General features: G+C 51.7%; 2 non-coding genes across 2 annotated transcripts; both read left to right on the top strand.

Annotated features, from left to right (window-relative positions):
* Nucleotides 1-206: 206 nt before the first annotated feature.
* Nucleotides 207-397, top strand: LOC148647789 (U2 spliceosomal RNA). The gene has a single exon (XR_015927500.1). It is a non-coding gene; the product is annotated as a U2 spliceosomal RNA (small nuclear RNA).
* A 12,367-nt stretch (nucleotides 398-12,764) lies between these two features.
* On the top strand, nucleotides 12,765-12,951 carry LOC148647788 (U2 spliceosomal RNA). The gene has a single exon (XR_015927170.1). It is a non-coding gene; the product is annotated as a U2 spliceosomal RNA (small nuclear RNA).
* Nucleotides 12,952-14,462: the final 1,511 nt, after the last annotated feature.

Raw genomic sequence — 14,462 nt, 5'->3', positions numbered from 1 at the left:
GAGGTCGGCACCTTCAGCTTTCTGTAGTGGTCTTACCAAGGTGCCAGAGGCTGGAGACTTGTCCGGTCCAGTCTCTTTATCAGAGATGGAGGTAGCCCTTAAAGGTATGAAAAGTGGGAAAGTGCCAGGGATTGATGGATTGTCTAAAGAATTGCGCTACTGTGCGCCAGCGGAACGCCCGCGCGTTGGTCCGCTCCTTTAGGGGCATCGCTTCTCGGCCTTTTGGCTAAGATCAAGTGTTGTATCTGTTCTTATCAGTTTAATATCTGATACGTCCCCCATCGGGGGACCACATATTAAACGGATTTTTGGAACAGGGAGCTGGATCAGGAGCTTGCTCCGTCCTCTCCACGCATCGGCCCGGTATTGCAGCGCCTCCGGGAGCGGTGCACCACCTTCTCTCAGCGGTGAAAAGACAGACGTAGCTAGCTAGCGAGCGAGCAAGCAAGCGAGGTGGACTGGAGCTCTTCTTCTCCGGTCTCGTCTCTCGTCCATCTGTGTGTCTCTGTGTCTGTCTCTCTCTCCCCCTCCCCATCTCCGTCTCCGTTCCCGTGCTCCCTCTGTGCGCTTTCCCGCGTCTCGACTCTCTGGGCAAGCAGGCCGGCCCCCTTTTCGGCTCCCGTGCGTTTTCTCTCCAAAAAACTTAGGTTTTTCAGCCTTTTCCCAGGGAGGCAGGCGTGGCTTGCTTGCGTGTGCGTGTGCGTGTGTTCGTCCCCGTCCCTGCAGACGGGCCCCTTTCGACAGCTGGGCATTTTCCCTCCAAAAAACGTAGTATATCCACCTTATCTTTCTTTTTTTTCGGCAGGCAGGCAGGCGTGTGTGCGTGCGCGCGTCCCCGTCCCTCCCTCCCGAGAGAGAGCTGCCCCTTGCTCCTGCCTGCAGGTGCTGGCGCTCCGCTTTCGCTTGCAGCTGGCTGGGCACAGCTGCTGCCAGTGGGAGGGGCCTAAGCTAAGGAGGCTGGGCGGCTGGCGCCCCCTGCGGCTGCGGTCGTTGTCGGGCCGTTGACAGAAGATCAAAGAGCAGGGCCCCCGCCCGGGACTGGCAGGAAGGCAGGCAGGCAGGCAAGAGAGAGGGGGAGCAGAGTCCGGCGGCAGGCCTCTGGCTGCAGGGAGGCCAGCAGCTGCGCAGGTCCCGGGCTCCAGAGGAGTCGGCCTGCGCCACTGTACGCCCGCGGAACGCCCGCGTGTCAGTCCGCACCTTTAGGGGCATCGCTTCTCGGCCTTTTGGCTAGGATCAAGTGTGTGGCCTGTCCGCAGCTTTGATTCTAGTCAGAAGAAAGAGAGAGGAGGGATCGTCCCCAGGAGTTTTTTCCTGTTTTTTTTTCTTATTTGGCGGAGCTTTCTGGCCAGGACCTTTGCTACTATGGATGGAGCTGCGAGATCTCGAGAGGGGAGAGTCCGGCATTTTGTGAGGTTGGTGCTGCGGAACGAGGGAACGAAGAAGGATTTGGATTCCAGGGACGTCTTCGAGGAGGAGGTGGTGCAGACAGCCCTACAGCTACGACCAGAGGACGTCTACTGCTTACAGGATTTCCCTGGTAAGATCTTTGATTTGTCACTAATTTCGGAGGATTTAGTTCAGAAGGTTTGGAGTACTGCAAATGGGAAACAGACTGCGAAGCCTTTTTCGGACTATATTATTGAGCCCTTGTTTGACATTAACCGTAGCCATGTTCAACCTGTACGTGCCGGAGGAGGATATCGTTTGTTATTTAAAGCACTTTGTGGATATACAAGGTGTGGGAGAGAAGATAATGGATAAGAAGAGGTATTGGACAGGGCAAAGGCGCTACAGGGTGCAATTTCGGGCAGACGTGAAAGCTCCCAATGGTCTTCTGCACCCCCCAGTGTCCCTTCTGATAGGTTCTAACAGGGGTTATTGCTATTATTATGGACAGCCCGCCGTGTGTCCGCGTTGTGGAAAGCCAGGCCATAACGTGGTCAATTGCCATGATGTGGTGTGTTGGAAATGTGAGGGTGTGGGGCACTCGGCTGCGCACTGTACTGAAGATGTTAAATGTAATTTGTGTGGAGGTGTGGGGCATATGTTCAGGGATTGCTCCCAGAGGAAGAAGAGTTTTGCGGCGGTCTTACAGGATGCAGGATCAGTTTCACGTGCTCCTGAAGACGGTTATCAAGGTGGATTGAAGGAGGAGGGTAGCATGGATACGGAGGCTAGTACAGAGGCTGGAAGGGGAGAGGCTCAGAAAGACGTCATTGCTGAAACAGTGAGTCTGAACTCACTGTAAGTGGAGTGAAAGACGTAGGAACAGGGGGCCCATCTGGCTTGGAGGTGATGAAGGCGGCGGTTGGAGGAATAAGCTGGGCTGATAAGGTGGAAGAAACAGAGTCAGAACAGCTTATGACAAAACACAAAGGTAAAAGGAAGAATTTGGAGCCGGAAGAAGTCTCTAGTAGGAAGGCAGGACGGAGTACAGAGGAGATGGAGATGGAACCAGAAACAGACAGCTCAGTACCCATCGGAACAGATATACACAAAGAGATTACAATCTCCATACCTAATTTCCAAGATGTGCTGGCGGCGTCCTCCTGCTCTCCAGGGCCAAACGTAACTGTAGATGAAGCGCCTTTGCGAGAGGAAGTTTGTTAGGTAGAACGCCTGTGGAAGTCTGGTTTGAAGCGGGAATACCTTCCAAGTTTGTTAGGCTATGCAGATGGGACATGGAAACAGACTCTGTGACATGGCCCGAATTTTTTGACGGGTCTGTCTTTGGTGGAGTTGTTGTATTGTTTTCTTGTTTTGTGGAAGCAGTGTTTGTTTTAAAGTTCACGAAATGGCAACATTTGGATCCCGCAAGAATGCTGTGCGTTTTGAGCTTTTGGATGACCTCTTCATGGATCGTATGCAGTTCAGCAGAAAAGTGTTGCAGAAGGAACTTGGCTTTGAACCTCGGCACTTGGATTTCATCTTCGCTCTCCCAGGTCAGAAAGCATTTGAGGTTGTTTTTGCTACCTATTCTCTGTTTGAACAATGTGTGGATGTGTTTGAGGCAAAAAGAGGGAAAGTTCCTGCCCTAGAGAAGATCAACTTGCAGCCTCTGACACAGAGAGAGAGGAAAACGGTGCATGTTGTTATGTTCTCGGAACTGGCAAAGACGGAGGACATTCACACCTGGCTTAACCAGTACTGCACCGTCCACCATGGAACTGAGGTTAGAGATGTTGACGGTATAAAAACAGGAGCAAGGAAATTCGAGGTTCGCTTGCTACCGGACAATGTAAATGGAGGCTTAAGGCACCTGCCCTCTACAATCCGGCTGGGCGCCTGCAATGGCTATGTTTTTTATGTGGGACAACCAAAGGTGTGTCGGCGCTGTGGTGCTGTGGGACACCTGGCATCGTCCTGCACTGTGAAATGCTGCAAGACCTGTGGCAAACAGGGACATTTAGCCTCTGACTGTTCAATGCTGCCAAAGTGCAATTTATGTGGCTCGGAAGGACACGTTTTTAAGAACTGCCCTCACGCCTACGCCAATAAACTCAAAATGAGAAAGGATGAGGCAGTGCTTGTTTCAGCCAAACTGGCCCGAAAAGCCAAAGCAAACAACAAGTCAAACAAAGAACCCTTGTTGGACAAAGAGTCTCAGCCTCCAGCCAGGATCAGTCCTGCTGTGGCTCCGGGGCCGGTGGAAGAGAAATCCACTACGCCCCCACAACCACAGACTGCACCAGACAAGCACGAGGGTTTGAAAACCCCCGAGAACAGCGAGGACCCCTCCCCGACTCCTGCTCCTCAGAACGAGGGCCAGTGTGGGGCCCCCCGGTGGAGCGGGTCCAGCGAGGATACCCAGGATTCAGCGGAGCTGCTTTTCTCAGACTCTGCAAGTGCTACAGATGCCCTCCTCTCCTCCATCCAGTCCATCACGGAGGATCTGCAGCAGCTGGTGGGTGAGGGGGAAGAGGAGACTGGTGCATCGGCTGCACCCCTTTCCCCTCAGTGCTCCCAGGAGCTGGACTTGAGGAAAAGGAAAAATGACTCTGTTTTCTCCCCGAGCGAGGAGGAAGGAGAGCATGGCGATGGGGACAGCTGGAACCCCTCCACCCCTCCCTCTACCCCCTTCCTTGAAATGGACTCCGTGAATGCTTTTACTGCTGCCACCCTGATGAAGGCTCATTCAGAGGATGGCTGGCAGGAAATTGGTAAGAAGAAAAAGATAAAGAAGAAGGTAACAGGTGAGACAGAAGAGAAATGTGTTTTGTAAAGACTGGTTCCACTTTCTTATGTAATATGGCTCTAAACATAATTTCTCTTAACACCAGAGGTATCAATGACAGAGTTAAATGCCAGTCTGTCTTTGATTACCTCCAGCAGAGAGAGGGAGATGTGTTGATGTTGCAGGAGTGTGCTTTAGCCTATCAAGAGAGGTATAAAAGCTTTGAAGATAGGTGGGATAAAGGGCCTTCTGTTTGGTCAGGGGACAATAACAACAGAGCCTCTGGCGTGGCCATTCTTTTCAAAGGATGGGCATTCAAATTGAAATGTATTCAGAGGGTCATAGATGGCAGGTTGCTGTGTGTGGATGTGGAATGGGGGACCGTTAACCTGCGGCTAATCAATGTGTATTGTCCTACTGACGTGGGAGGAAGGGTGGAGCTACTCAAGGCACTCTTTCCCCTATTTTTATGTAGCACAGACGTGATAGTGGGAGGGGATTTTAATTGTATCTTAGAGCACACAGACAGGCAGTCTAGCTCTCTGATAAAATTGGATTCCAGCTCACTGGCCCTATAAAACTTAGTTCAAGACTTTAAACTCTCAGACACATATAGATGTATATATCCCACAACAGCAGGATATACATAGTCAGGGAGGAATAGCAGCTCCAGAATTGACTATTGCTTTGTCTCAGAGAGAGTGAAAGTTGTTGGGGTCACTCTTCAGCCTGTCTTCTTCTCAGATCATCAGGCTTTAGGGTGTAGAGTGGAACTCCAGGGCGGGACTGTCTTTGGCCCAGGCCTCTGGAAACTCAACACAAAGCTGCTAGACTCAACACAAAGCTAACGAGGGGGTAGTATCCCGCTACAAGGAGAAACTATCACAGTGGCTGTCCTTGCAGTGTCTGTACGGGTCAGTAGGAGAGTGGTGGGAGGAGGTGAAGGTGAGGACAAAGGCCTTTTTCATGGCTGAGGGAAGGAAGGCTGCTGCCAGACGGAGAGGAGTGCTAGCCAGGAAACAGAGGCAGCTGCAGCGTCTCTACACGATGCTGCACAGTGGCTTCGATGCGCTCGAGGATATCACCCTTTTAAAAAAGGACATCCGGAGCATAGCCGAAGAAAGTAGTCGAGGAGTGCTTTTAAGAAGCAGAGTGCAGTTCTTGGAAGAAAATGAGAAGTGTACTCGCTTCTTTTTCAGGAAAGTGGTAGGCGCCAAGTCTGTCATGGTAAGTGTAGTTGATGAGGAGGGACGAGAGAGAACAGAGCCGAGTGCTATTCTCTCCTGCACCGAGGCCTTCTACTCAAGACTGTACAGCTCTACAGAGGTAAAGGATGAAGAAATTCATTTTTTTACCTCAAAGCTAGAAAACAGTTTGAGTGAAGAAGATAGGGAAGTACTTGAGAGGGATTTGACAGTAGAAGAGCTGAGACAGGCTATGGAGATCTTACAGAAAGAGAAAACTCCGGGTGCTGACGGGCTCCCTAAAGAATTTTATTGCACCTTTTGGGATCTGCTTCAGGATCCGCTACTGCTCCTATTCGAGGAAAGCTATAAGACAGAATTGCTGCCTGACTCCTTAAGAGAAGGCACTATCTCTCTCTTGTTAAAGAAAGGAGCAAAGAATGACATAAAGAACTGGAGACCCCTCAGCCTGTTAGGCGTGGACACTAAGATCCTGTCCAAAGCCCTTTTCCTGCGCCTACAAAATGTAGTGGCCTCACTGGTAGGGAAAGAACAGACTTGTGGGATAGCAGGACGCCTGATGAGCGACAACCTGGCCTTGTTGAGGGATGTCTGTCTGTACTCAGAGGATCGCTCCCTCCCTCTGTGCATTTTAGGTGTAGACCTAGAAAAGGCCTTTGACCGCCTAAACCGGCAGTACTTAACATCGGTACTTGAGCACATGAAGTTTGGCCCCATCATGAGAAAGTGGATTAACCTGCTGTACACAGGTAGCAACAGCAGAGTAATGGTTAATGGCAATAGATCACGCCCCTTTGAAGTCTGTTCAGGGATGAGGCAGGGCTGCCCATTATCCCCCTTGTTATTCGTTTTTGCTATGGAGCCCTTAGCCTGTGCCTTGCGCCAGGATCAGGCCATTAATAAGATACCAGTGCCTGGAAGTGGGGGAGGAGAGGTAAAGACATCTCTATACATGGATGACGTCACCCTGCTCCTCTCTGACAATGCCTCAATTAGCAGAGCTCTGCAGTGCTGTGATCGGTTCTCTTTGGCTTCCTCTGCAAAAATTAACAAATCTAAGAGTGAGATTTTTTATCAGAACTGGAGGGAGCCAAAAGAAGGACATGATCTCAGGCTGCAAGAGAAGAGAATTAAGGTCCTGGGGGTGTATTTTGGAGAAGAGATGGGAACAGTGAATTGGCAGAACAAATTGCCAATCTTAAACAAAAAACTGATGCAATGGAAGGACCGAGACCTCACCATGACAGGGAAGGTGCTGGTCATCAAAGCCGAGCTCTTGCCTGTCTTGAATTTTCTGGCTTCTACCTTCCCAATCCCACACCGTGTTGCGGCGGTGCCGAGGAGATTGATGTTTCAATTTCTATGGGGTGGGAAGCAGGAAAGACTCAGAAGGGAAATAATGTACAGGCCGCTACCCTCAGGGGGGAAGTCTGTCCCAGATATTGCTACGAAGCTGCTGTGCATTTTCCTGGCCTCTGTGCTGAGAGGCTTTGCAACAGCACCTGCAGCGCGTACCTGGACTTATTTTTCCAGGCTCTGGGTAGGTAGGGAGGTGTTCAGAGTGTGGGGTGTCAGACCCAAGCTGGACGTCCCACTCTCTGACACATGCCCTGCAATTTATGGGACAGTTAAAAGTTTTCTAAGATCTCACCCAATTGGCCATATTCCCCTCCGAGATGTCAGCGTCCAAAAACTGGAAGATTTCGTTGCACCCCAGAACAATAGGCAGACCCCTGTGGGCATTTTAACATCAGCCCAAACAAGGAAGGTGTGGAAACACACATCCTCTAAATTTCTGTGCAGCATTCACAGAGATTTAGCCTGCAGTGTCGTCCACCAGTGCTTACCGGTACGAACTTTCTTGTACCATAGGGGCCTCACCCCCAGCCCTTGCTGCGTTAGGGTGGGCTGTGGCGAGGAGGAGACTGTGACCCATCTCCTGTGGTCCTGCTTTTTTGCTAAGGCCTTCTGGGCACAGTTTGAAGATTGGTTGCAGGCTCTCTCGCCCCAATTTACCCTGACCGCTGCTTTCGTCATATACGGCATCTCTCCTGTCAAACTTCCTCCTGACGTGTTTGACAGGATCTGGGCCGTGGTGAACAGTGGGAAAGACGCCCTGTGGAGAGTGAGGAACACGGGGCTGTTCAAAGGCATCGAGATCCCAGTCAAGGCAGCAGGTAGCCTGGCCCTGTTCATCACCCGAGAGAACTATTACCTCAGAGATCTGTGGAGAGAAGGGAGGGAGGAAGCAGAAAATCTGTGGGAAATAGAGAGCATAGGTCAATATCTCAAGAAACTGTGAAAAACATTATCATGTTTAAGTAAAGAATGTGATTTGCACCAGAAAAAAAGAAAATTGTTGCTATGTAACTGTTACCGTGTTAAAATGTAATGAGATGTGATCATATATACTGTTTTAAGTATGTATATTAATGTAAAGCTTTCTGATTTGTGATGTCCTGTATTTTCTTGTGAAAAGAAAATAAAGTTCTTAAAAATCGAGTGTGTCTGTATTACCCTTTTGGCATTCTGACCATGACCTCGTAAGGGTTGAAATAACTGGTTTAGGCTCCAATTTTGGTAAGGGGTGTTGGAAGCTAAACATTGAGATATTAGAAGATGCGGCTTACAGGAATTTAATAAAAGGGAAACTGGAGAGGTTGTGGGCAGAAAGAGGTGAGCAGTCTTCCTCTTTAAGGTGGTGGGATTTGGTTAAACGACAGATCCAGAGAGTCACAAGGGAATATTGTATGGAGAGGCAGGTGCAGGAAAAACAGGAAGGAAGATTACTGCAGGAGCGTTTGAATCTGTTATATGAGAACTGCAACAAGGGTATGGCTGTGGATTTCACACAGAAGAGCGACTGAGGAATGTGTTGTACCTTCAAATAAGGAAAAATTGGCGATTTATGAATGTACCGGATTGGAGAAGGAAAATCGTCGGGTGACTGTTGTGCATATGTTTGATCCCTTCGTCCCGGACAGGGATGTAAGCACCTTTTTGGCACGATATGTCACGGTGATAGGAGAGCCCGTGAAGATCAGGGACACCAAGAATGTTTGGGGTGGGAAGCACCGATATCAGGTCCTTCTCTTAGAGTCACCACGGTCTGAAGATGGATTTGCAAATCCTCTGGGGACCTTTTCAATTGGTACAGGTAGGGGGTATCTGTATTATACCGGCTTTTTGTCGCAAGTGTCGTCAGAATGGGCATGAAGCACATGAATGTAAAACTCAAGAGTGCACAAGATGTCGGTCTCGGGATCACCCCACCCGGCAGTGCCCCGTAAAGGAGTGCTCTCTGTGTGGGATGGTAGACCATCTATATCGGGCCTGTGTCCACAGGAAACCAGAGTTTTACAAGGCTTTTTATGGTTGTGAGAAATTAGCAGGTGAAGACAGTGGAGAAGACAGTGGAGAAGAGGAGGGGCAGCAACGCCACGCACGGTCTGGAGAGGGAGCCACCCGTGGGAAAAGGTATCAGAAGGTCTTGGCGCAGGTCAGGGAGGCTGGTCAGGAGCTTGACTCTACAGGAAGGGCAGTAGGAGCGGGGGACGGTCAAACACAGAGTTACGCTAGTGTCGTGAGAGATGGGCAGCCAGGGCTGCTGGGTGCAGGGAAAGGACTGCCACTGGTTTTGGCACGGAAGGACGGAGCAGAGGAGGGAAGCATGACGCCTCTTCCACGAAAGGTGCTCCAGAAACGGCAGAGGGTAGGAAAAGGAGAACAGGGTTCAACGGTGGGGAAGAAGAAGCCGAAGGCGGGGAAACATCGGAGGAAGAAAATACCGGAAGTGAAGGGGTCCGGCGTGGAGTCTGGCGCGGAGTTCGGCGAAGAGTCGAGTAAGGAGCTGGACAAGGAGCCGGGTAAGGAGTCTATGGAGTTGTTCAACGAGGAGTCGGACAGAGAGCCGGATAAAGAGCCAGACGAGGAGATGGTGGAGGCTACAGAGGTTACTGAACATACGGGACTGGGTAAAGGCGATGACGAACTGGAGGTGGAGGGATCCGGAACATCTCTGCCCCCTGGACAGGGGGACAGACCACCTTTGTCTGTGCTTCAAGACCAGTCAGTGGAGGGCAGCCCTATGACATTTTATCAACCGGGAACATCAGTCCAGGTGGCTATGGAGTTGAGTCCGATGAGTATGATGGAGGCCTACGAATCCTTCAAATCCCCTGGGGATGGAAGTACTCCAGGCCAGGTGGCGATCATGAGCTCTTCGGAGCTCAGTAGCGGAGAGGGTACGGAAGGAAACCCTCTAGAGCCGCCATGAACATCACAATGGTAACCGCCAATGTGAGAGGTCTGCGGAACTTGGAGAAGAGGTTGGCGGTTTTCCGAGACCTGAGTCAGAGGCAGTTCCACATCTGCTTCCTGCAAGAGGTTCATCTGAAGGATGCAGAAGATGTCGTCGATTTTAAAAAAGCATGGTCCAGGGGACAATCGTGGTGGTGTGTGTGGGGGATAAACTCCTCTGGTGTCGGTATTCTGTGTGGTAACCCAGATTTTGTCACCCAGGTGGTCAGCCCTGTGATTCCAGGGCGCCTGCTGGTGGTGGATGGAGTATGTAGAGGGATTAAACTGAGATTTATTGGCGTCTACGCACCAGCAGACAGGCGTCTGCAGGGCTCCTTCCTACGGGATTTGGAGCCCTTGATGTGCACCAACAGGGAGCTGATCATCGGAGGCAACTTTAATATCGATTTGGGGGACACACAGGGTGAAGGGGTGCACCTGCTCCCGACCCTGATTGCCGATTTTAAACTGACGGATGGTTTTCATGGAGTCGCACACCACACCTGGAGTAACGGGAGAGGCCTTCTGCGGCGCTTGGACTACATCTTTACCACCACAAAAGGGACAACTCTGAGCAGGCAGGTGATCCCCACCTGGTTTACAGATCACCTTGTGTTAGTGGCTGCCTTTGGTGTTGATGAACCTCGGCATCGTGCCAGTTATTGGAAACTGAATCGGCAAGTCCTTCAGGAGGCGAAATACCAGAGGCAGATTAAAGCAGTGCTTGAAGATTATGGAAGGAGAAGGAAATTTTTCAGGTCGGCCGTGCACTGGTGGGAATCCTACAAGCGTGCGTTTGTCGTGACATCGAAGAAATACTGTAAGATCCGGCGCAGCTTGGAGGAGCACCAGTGTGCAAGGCTCCAGAGGGAGCTGGAAACGCTGCACACAAGGTTTAACCGGGGGGGTACCTTTGACGAGGTAAGAGCGCATCAGATTCGGGACCTGTTCAGAGACAAGTGGCTACAGTGGGCCAAAGGCTTCCTTTTTCGACTGAGGGGTATCTGGAGGGAGGGGGCGGAGCGCTGCTCACCTCAGTTTTTCAGCTCCGTTAAGTGCCAACAGGAGAAGAACCTTTTTGTCAGAATTAGGAGGGAGGATGGCACTGTAGTCACAGACACAGCCGGGATGCTGGAGCGTGCCACAGGATTCTACGCATCATTGTTCTCGGAGAAGCCGGAGAAGAACAGGCTTTTGTCTGGTGTGGAGAAGGTGGTAGGTAACACCGCTGCCCTGGAGGGGGCAGTGTCCGGAGCAGAGCTTAGGGCAGCAGTATTCAGACTGAAGAAGGGCACTGTTCCCGGGATTGACGGCCTACCGACAGAATTTTACAGGACCTTTTGGGGGCAGCTGGAATCCATCCTCGAGCAAGTCCTCAATGAGGTCCTGGATCATGGTGAATTGGGATATACCATGAAGATTGGTGTGGTGATGCTCATCTTCAAGAAGGGGGACAAGACAGACTTGAGTAATTGGAGAAGGTTTGCCTGACACGTTCGTGACCTGGGTCAGGATGCTGTACAAGAACGTGGAATCCTGGGTGTGTCTTAATGGCATGGTAGGTGAAGGCGTCCCAGTTAAGTGTGGTGTGCGACAGGGCTGCCCTCTTTCCCCGCTCCTATATGTAATTTATATAGAGCTCCTGCTGGACCAGCTGCGAAGGGATCCAGAGGTGGTCTGGATCAAGGTGCCAGGTGGAGGAGGACAGGAGGCGAAGATTGCTGCATATGCAGACGACATCACACTCTTCCTGGGAATGGAGCGGAGCCTGGGAAGAGTGCTAAGTATTGTGGAGGAATTTTCTAGCGGCACCTGCGCTCTCTTGAATAGAACCAAGAGCATTGTGAAGCTTTTCAGGACTTGGCCATGCGGTGTGAGAACAACATACGGGCTGACGCAGACATCGGACCCAGTAAAGGTCTTGGGGGTTCTGTTTCACACAGAAGACCCCTCAGGGCTGAACTGGGGAGCCAGGTTTCGGGAAGTTAATCAGAAGCTGGGCCTCTGGCAGAAGAGGTCCCTCACTTGGGTGGGTAAAGCGCTGGTGCTGAAAATTGAGATTCTGCCTCTGTTACTCCACCTGGCAGGATTTACCCCCTGCCTGTCCGGAGTCGGAAGGAGCTGGTCCGGATGATTTTTGCCTTTGTGTGGGGGAACACCTATGAGCGCCTGAAGAGGACGGAAATGTACAAGCCGATCAGCGATGGAGGAAGAGGAATCCCTGACCTCCCGGTAAAGCTGGACTGTGTCTTTGTCTCGTCTCTCTGCCCGATTTTGAACACCAATCCACTGCACCTGTGCAGTCGTTTTGTAGGTTTGTGGTTTGCAGCAATTATGCGGCTCCTGAAGGAATGGACACACACAACCCCGAAAGCCGAGCGTCTTCCGCTGTATTATCGTCATGCAGTGCAGTGGCTGAGGATGCACCAAGAAGCACAGCAGGGAACGGTACCTTTGGACCATCGGCTACTGTATAAGCTGGTGAAAACGGTGGACAGGCCAGCAATTCTTGGTGTATCTACTACAATCTGGCAGCAGATCCAGCCCAGGGATTTGGACAACAGGCTAAAGGATCTGAATTAGCTCGGCGTATGGGGTCGGTTATCGGTCAGGGCCGTCATGTACGCTCACGGCTTGTCCAAGAAGAGCCAACACCCACGACGAGGCTGTACAGGTGAGGAGACAGTCCGGCATGTCTTTTGGGAATGCTGTTTCGCGTAGAGAGTTTGGGGCAAGCAGGAAGGTTTTATCGCAAGCCGGCCTGGACACCACCCCGATCTGGGATACCATCATGAAGGGCATAGACAGAGCCCCTGCATGGAACAGGGAGTTTCTGATCTTATCGCTGATCAGTTTGGTCAAGCTCTACATGTGGGAGGCCAGAGATGACCTGGTGAAACATGGAGTGGAAGCACCGGCCATCAGGCCGCTCCAGAAGGTTAGAGCGGACATCGGAAGGAGAATCCGGTGGGACATTTATCGTTGGGGTTTTTCTGCGGCGAAAGAACGTTGGAAGAACTTGATCACATGGTGTTGAGGATTTTTGGGGGGATCTGTTTGTTGGACTGTAAATGGGTGGGGTGATTTTTAATTTTCTGTCCTGTTTTACTTATAAAAAAAATCTGTTCTTATTGTTTAATATCTGATACGTCCCCCATCCGGGGACCACATATTAAACTGATTTTTGGAACAGGGAGCTGGATCAGGAGCTTGCTCCGTCCTCTCCACGCATCGGCCCGGTATTGCAGCGCCTCCGGGAGCGGTGCACTACCTTCTCTCAGCGGTGAAAAGACAGACGTCTCCTGTCTCCTGTCTCCTGTCTCCTGTCTCCTGTCTCCTGTCTCCTGTCTCCTGTCTCCTGTCTCCTGTCTCCTGTCTCCTGTCTCCTGTCTCCTGTCTCCTGTCTCCGTTCCCATGCTCCCTCTGTGCACTTTCCCGCGTCTCGACTCTCTCGGCAAGCAGGCCGGCCCCCTTTTCGGCTCCCGTGCATTTTCCCTCCAAAAAACTTCGTTTTTTCATCCTTTTTCCAGGGAGGCAGGCAGGCGAGCAAGCAGGCAGGCAAAAGAGGGGGAGAGCGGAGTCCGGGTGGCCGGCAGCCGCGTGCGGACCGGGCTCATGAGGCGTCGGCCTGCGCCACTGCACGCCAGCCGCGTGCCCGCCCAAGGCCGGCGTCGGGCATCGTTTCTCAGCCTTTTGGCTGCGATCCTTAGTATGTGGCTTGACCGCAGCTGAGGGAACATCAAAAGACCTTGAAGAGAAGACCGGAGAGGACACCGCCTGGAGGAGACTACGTTGCTGGATTTGTCGGTTTTGGACCTTGGATTGTGCCTGGACGACGGTTTTGGATCTCATTTCTTTGGATTGGACGTTTGGAAGCTTACAGACCCCGGGTTTGGTGAGTAGGCTGCTTCGGCAGCCGAAAAAGCTGTGCAATGATGGCTGCGGACCCCGGGGCAGCGAGGACGCTTCATTTGGAAGGCAGATGGAGAGATGCCGGGGAGGGACGTATTTGAACCTGGATGTGACGGAGATCAAGTGCTTGCAGGGGAATCAGGTGCAGCGCTACATGGATCTCTCTTTCGTGGAGGAAAAAGGACATCGCAGCGCTTCGGAGAAGATCGCGAAGGCTATGGAAAGTGGCAGGCTGGCAAATAATAAGTGTGTGGGGTTACAGAACAACAATGAAAGGTCAGTAATTCTACATATGTTTGACCCTTTCGTCCCTGATAGTGACGTCACGACCTTTCTCCGCTGTTACGTCGACGTGTTGGCGCCACCAAGGATTATCATGGACTTGTACAAGGTTTGGACGGGGAAGAGGCAGTACCACATTGAGTTGTGGCCAGACAACAGAAGCAGGGATGGGTTTGCCCACCCGCCTGCCACTTTCGCGATCAGTCCAGGTAGGGGGTACCTTTTCTATGGGAATCAGCCGCCGTTCTGTCGTAAGTGTCGGGAGTCCGGGCATCGGGAGGCCGAGTGCAACGCGACGGAATGCAGGAAGTGCCATCAGCGGGGCCATCAGGCACGTAACTGCCCTGTTAAAAAGTGTTCCTTGTGTGGCAATTCTGGCCATTTGTACCGCAACTGCCTTCTCAGGAACGCCGAGTTGGCCAGAGCCATCCATGACGGAACAGGCCTGGCAGTGGGAGAGACGGAGTCAGAAGGCAGTGAGGCGGGGGACAGCGAGGATGAACGTCAGGATGGTGGTGGAGGAGTCCCTGGAGAAGCCGGGAAGGACACCGAATGGACGGTAGTAGTAAGGCCAAGACGGAAAGGGAAGG

This window comes from Lepisosteus platostomus, chromosome 15 (assembly GCF_059453375.1).
Source record: "Lepisosteus platostomus isolate fLepPlt1 chromosome 15, fLepPlt1.hap1, whole genome shotgun sequence".
NCBI classification, from domain to species: domain Eukaryota; kingdom Metazoa; phylum Chordata; class Actinopteri; order Semionotiformes; family Lepisosteidae; genus Lepisosteus; species Lepisosteus platostomus.
This window is presented reverse-complemented; position numbering and strand designations above follow the sequence as displayed.